A 6,895-nucleotide genomic window follows, 5' to 3' on the forward strand; every position below is an offset into this window, starting at 1 on the left:
ACTCGATGAGGCATATCAGATGTCAAATCAAATCAATGAAATCGGACGGAGTCATAGTACGTACCTTCCGGACATCACGGAGGATTATGTCGGAACGGAACATTCGGATTCGTGATACATATCAAAGCACGTCATAGAACTTAACAGAATATTTAAAACAGTTTTTAAGTAATAAATAGAAGAGTAGCTAGAACGTTTTCTTTTAAATGTTATTCAAAAATCATTCATTTGCATAATAGAAGTAAGTTCGGGAATAGCGGGCCCACCTCGGGTCAAATGAGGTGGCGGGCGTAAATTTTAATCGTTGGGCTCCATAAAGTTATTTTGGAAAGTTTCAAAGCGATTCGGGTTCATTTGCAAAAGGTACGAAGGTTGAAGCATTCTTATACCCAAAAGCAAGCTTTATGATTCAATTGTATTGAATGAATAGTATTCAAAATCAAACTCGAATTTCTAGGAGTGGAATTATCCCTAAAGTTCCGTTTTCGGCCTAGTAGGTCTAGGACGTGCCAAATAAAGAATAGGTAAGCTTTACATACCTTTCTTGCTCTTCACGATCGCCAAAAATCAAATCCCGTTTCGTTGAAAATCCGCAAATGGTCATCTTTACTAGTTACTATTCATGCGGCCGACATTTCAATTTTGGTTTCTATTTGGCTACCGAAATTTCGGCAAAGCACTTCCCCTATAAACGTGACACCCCCGAGATCCAACTCGGCTCAAAACAATCAACAACAACCCAACAACAACACCAAGAACATCAACAATCACTACAAACCACAACATAACATAACTAGTTTACTTTTCGGCATAATACGACAGTTTCCATTTCGACTCCACATTTTCAAACCAATATCAATACTTCCATACACACATACTAATTTGAGATCATACAAACACAAGCCAAGAATATTTCAAACCTTACCTCCAATATTCGACAATTCCATATTCTATCCAAAATTCTTATTGATGCAACAAAATCATCCCAACACGTTTTCTACTCACTAATTCCTCACTAATAACAATAATCTACACTTGAACATTTCATTAACTTAATATCATAAAATCACACCAATACGACATAATTCTCTACATTCCATTTTCATACCAACTTAACCCATAAATGCTTCATTTACATTATAATGATCACCATAACGCGACTAACACGTTAAACAAAATAAATTCGTCACCATTTCACCTACATATGGTCCACGGCCAAACATCAATATTTCAACTTCAACCCATTTTATTCAACTTTCATTTCTAATACAAACTCCAAAATAACCACAACTAAAATACAACATAAAATCAACTCATCCTTGCTACACAACACATACACATGCACGGCCCCAACATGCACACACATTCACCATGCCAACTTCTATATTTCTATGAATTCTATTCATTTCCATATATTACAACACAAACCAATCTTCATAACATAATAAAAAGGATGATTTCTTACCTTTTTCTCCAATCTTCTTCACTTGAGTAAGTTGTCCATTTGAAGAAACAAATCCTCTTCCTTCCAAACCAATTGCACCAAGTTGTAAAGGAGGCTTGATTTAGTAGGAAAATCACAAGATACAAATTTTTGGGACAAGATTTTTGGGGGTAAATTTCCCCATGCTCAGCCGAATCCTCTCTTGTTTCTTTTCTTTTTTTTTTTTGCTCTTGGTTTCTCTTGTTTCTTGAATTTTCTTGAAGCCTCCTTGTTCCTTAAATAATTAAGTGATCACATGCATGATCACATGACCACCTCAAGGGCTTGGGCCAACCATGGTGTGGCCGGCCACCCCTTGCACTTTGGGCCTCAATTTTTCATTTTATTTTTCTTAGCCCAATCGATGATGGATCGTTTCGGAAATTCACGGGATTAATTTACAAGGTTCCAATTTTGCCCTTAACCTTCCTTAACATTTCCGCGTCAATAGTCTCCAAAACATCACATGCACACTACGTAGAATCCAATGGAAACCTTAATTCCTACCATTCCGAATCATTTCCAACTTTTCCGAATGCGCATAAAATGCGAGGTATAACATTCTCCCCCCCTTTAGAACATTCGTCCTCGAATGTTCAACTGACCTTATGGGGTTTCATAACACTTCGGGGAGGTTTCCTTCCTGCCAAACACGGACTTGAGCTTGACCCAAGCACTTGTAAGGGCCTTCATCTTTTAACTTCCTTTGTCATTCTTCGACATCTCTTTACTAGGGCTGTTCGGGGTCTTAAGTCGGATATGCAGCAAACTGAATCTTCGTCAGAATCAGAAGATCAAACGGACGTCGGACGGAGTCATATCCGGAATCAGAAGCATGAAAGTACAACAGACAGAATCTTACTCCGATGATTATCTTAAGCAGATTCAAAATTGAGGCCAGACGTACAGATACGTATCGAGCAGACCCATAATCAGAGTCAGGCGTACAGGCACATTTACCAGACAGATTCGTAGTCGGGGTCGGACATACAGACATATGTCGGACAGATTCATGATCGAAGTCAGTTGTACAGAGATGTATCGGACGGACTTGCAGTCAGAGTCGGACATATAGAGGTATAGCAGATGGAAACATAATTAGATTCAGTAGTACCGGGGTATAATGGACAGAGTTTCTTCGAAGTCAGGGGCACAGAAATATGGCATACGGAATCGCGTTCAGGGTCAGGCTACTTTTACCACTACCTTAGGGACCTACGGAAATTTTTCCTTGTCGCGTTTTACTTCTCGCTTGATGCAAACTTGCTTCTCTCATTCTTACATAATGGTTTCCTACTTCGCTTATCGGCTCCTCCAAAGGTTTTTACTTGATCATACTTCTTATCCTTAATTCCTTCCAATACTTCAATTCCCAACCTTAATCCATAGTGAAAAGAGTAGCAACTCATCTTACAACACCTGTACCATATCTTTCCTTGTTACTCGAACTTCGATGTCTTTGTCCGATTGCCGGCTTCCCACACCGTAGCACCGGTGGCTGGGAATTACTTACCTACCGATACAATTGCATGCAGAATATCGTACGCATTCACACACCTATATGATTATTATCGACTAACCCACAAAATAATTCCAACGTTGTTCAAGCCTATACAAATCCCGAGGCTATACTGTACTTTCTTCCTCTTCACCCCTTATGTTCCATTTCGTAATGCCTTCCGTTAGTGGCAACTTTTTGTCGTTAAGACTCGCCTTTCGATCAACATAATCACCAGGAAAAAGTCATACACATACATATATACATACACTCATTATCATTCTACTTATAAACATTTCCAATCGCCACTTCAATTTACCTTGATTTCCAAGCGATTGCGCTTTCCTCCTTTTTCCTCATTAATCTGCTCCGGTCTGCGCGACTTCTGTAAGGGTGCTATCCGCTTCACAGACTCCCGTTTCCTTTAGGTTACCCCAAATTTCCATTTATCCCCTTAAATTCCAAGTTTGTAAAATTTTTCACTTACTTCCCAGGGGGGTCACCCATCCTAAAATTGCTCCCCCCGAGCACGCTTAACTTCACAACTTCGGCGGATTCTAGTCCCTTAATGTTGGTATAATCACGTCCATTTCCACACACGACCTTTATTACATAATTTAGGGTTAATCGAGGCCTTACAGATCCCGAGGCATATTCACAACACGTCCTTTCTTGTACAATTACTATTTTACCCTTCTTAAGCTTCAGTAGTCACCTTTGCAAATTCTTATTGCTCGAAATCTGTGCGCCGCAAACACCCATAATACCGTACAAAATATGCAGCTTCGTATCCCACTCTCGCCATTCAGGATCTTCTGTTTCGGGTAACGGAATAAATATATTCGAACTTACCTGTGTGACCTCTCCCGTCACCACTTACCATTTTCCACCGTACGTAAAACTTGCGCAAGGAATTTTTATTTCCTATGACTTGGCTCTATCGCACGATCTAAGACAGAAAGAAGGTCAACAATTCCTAGATGCCCTGTAGCCTCCTGTTTATAAATGTGGCGCGCTTCACACTATAAACAGGACTCTACTAGACACGGTCTGTAGACATTCCGAGGACCTAACCGCTCTGATACCACTTTTGTCACGACCCAACTCCGTAGGCCGCGACACGTGCCCTAGTTGGGCACTCGTACGTACCTTAACCTAAATTAGCAAAATGTTAATAATAAACAGAAGTAATAATTTAACAAGGACAAGTGGGCATGCCGCACGAAGGCCGATAAGGCCGTCACAAAACATAGATAAACTCTAAACGTACGCAAATCTCACGAAACATATACGAACCCACACCACATGTCTACGGACCCTACGAACACAAACATAATCATATGACGGACGGGGCCCCGCCGTGCCCGTAATAAACACGTACATATGCAGCAGGAAATTTCATGTCAAATATGGGCTCCGGACAAAGGAGCACTTCAACAGCTGAGCAGATAACCTAAGCAACGGGTCCTCAAATCAGTCGTCTGCACCTGCGCGGCACGAAACGCAGCCCCCGAAGAAAGGGGGTCAGTACGGAAAATATGCGAATATGTAAAGCGAGAAAATGTAATAAACAAAACTAAAATCGAACGAATGTGCGGAAAACGAACAAGATGCATAGCTAATCAAAAATGCGTACCGAAATCATACGTAATGCATGCAGAAAACATATACAAAAGCCGCCCCGCTATGGGACTCGGTGAACGGAGCGCAGGCGCTCCCCTTCTCCGTCCCGCGCCAAAACACATCATACTTCGAGTAGGGAATATCTCGAAACGGATCATAACATACCAAGTGGCCACATCACATCACATAATCGGATATATCAAATATATGTACATGGCACATCATACTTCGGACCCATGTACATGTCATACCTCGCCCCCTCACACCGAGGCACGGCGAACAATGCGAGACATACGCTTGAGAACATATCCCGGCCCGGGCTCGGTGGGGGAAACATTGAGGCATCCACGAGTGGAGTAGTGAGAAACTAATGCAATAAAAATAACATATATATTTCCGGAGACTCGATGAGGCATATCGATGTCAAATCAAATCAATGAAATCGGACGGAGTCATAGTACGTACCCTTCGGACATCACGGAGGATTATGTCGGAACGGAACATTCGGATTCGTGATACATATCAAAGCACGTCATAGAACTTAACGGAATATTTAAAACAGTTTTTAAGTAATAAATAGAAGAGTAGCTAGAACGTTTTCTTTTAAATGTTGTTCAAAAATCATTCATTTGCATAATAGAAGTAAGTTTGGGAATAGCGGGCCCACCTCGGGTCAAATGAGGTGGCGGGCGTAAATTTTAATCGTTGGGCTCCATAAAGTTATTTTGGAAAGTTTCAAAGCGATTCGGGTTCATTTGCAAAAGGTACGAAGGTTGAAGCATTCTTATACCCAAAAGCAAGCTTTATGATTCAATTGTATTGAATGAATAGTATTCAAAATCAAACTCGAATTTCTAGGAGCAGAATTATCCCTAAAGTTCCGTTTTCGGCCTAGTAGGTCTAGGACGTGCCAAATAAAGAATAGGTAAGCTTTACATACCTTTCTTGCTCTTCACGATCGCCAAAAATCAAATCCCGTTTCGTTGAAAATCTGCAAATGGTCATCTTTACCAGTTACTATTCATGCAGGCTGACATTTCAATTTTTGGTTTCTATTTGGCTACCGAAATTTCGGCAGCACTTCCCCTATAAACGTGACACCCCCGAGATCCAACTCGGCTCAAAACAATCAACAACAACCCAACAACAACACCAAGAACATCAACAATCACTACAAACCACAACATAACATAACTAGTTTACTTTTCGGCATAATACGACAATTTTCCATTTCGACTCCACATTTTCAAACCAATATCAATACTTCCATACACACATACTAATTTGAGATCATACAAACACAAGCCAAGAATATTTCAAACCTTACCTCCAATATTCGACAATTCCATATTCTATCCAAAATTCTTATTGATGCAACAAAATCATCCCAACACGTTTTCTACTCACTAATTCCTCACTAATAACAATAATCTACACTTGAACACTTCATTAACTTAATATCATAAAATCACACCAATACGACATAATTCTCTACATTCCATTTTCATACCAACTTAACCCATAAATGCTTCATTTACATTATAATGATCACCATAACGCGACTAACACGTTAAACAAAATAAATTCGTCACCATTTCACCTACATATGGTCCACGGCCAAACATCAATATTTCAACTTCAACCCATTTTATTCAACTTTCATTTCTAATACAAACTCCACAATAACCACAACTAAAATACAACATAAAATCAACTCATCCTTGCTACACAACACATACACATGCACGGCCCCAACATGCACACACATTCACCATGCCAACTTCTATATTTCTATGAATTCTATTCATTTCCATATATTACAACACAAACCAATCTTCATAACATAATAAAAAGGATGATTTCTTACCTTTTTCTCCAATCTTCTTCACTTGAGTAAGTTGTCCATTTGAAGAAACAAATCCTCTTCCTTCCAAACCAATTGCACCAAGTTGTAAAGGAGGCTTGATTTAGTAGGAAAATCACAAGATACAAATTTTGGGACAAGATTTTTGGGGGTAAATTTCCCCATGCTCGGCCGAATCCTCTCTTGTTTCTTTTCTCTTTTTTTTTTTTGCTCTTGGTTTCTCTTGTTTCTTGAATTTTCTTGAAGCCTCCTTGTTCCTTAAATAATTAAGTGATCACATGCATGATCACATGACCACCTCAAGGGCTTGGGCCAACCATGGTGTGGCCGGCCACCCCTTGCACTTTGGGCCTCAATTTTTCATTTTATTTTTCTTAGCCCAATCGATGATGGATCGTTTCGGAAATTCACGGGATTAATTTACAAG

Source organism: Lycium ferocissimum, unplaced genomic scaffold (assembly GCF_029784015.1).
Source record: "Lycium ferocissimum isolate CSIRO_LF1 unplaced genomic scaffold, AGI_CSIRO_Lferr_CH_V1 ctg6165, whole genome shotgun sequence".
NCBI lineage: Eukaryota > Viridiplantae > Streptophyta > Magnoliopsida > Solanales > Solanaceae > Lycium > Lycium ferocissimum.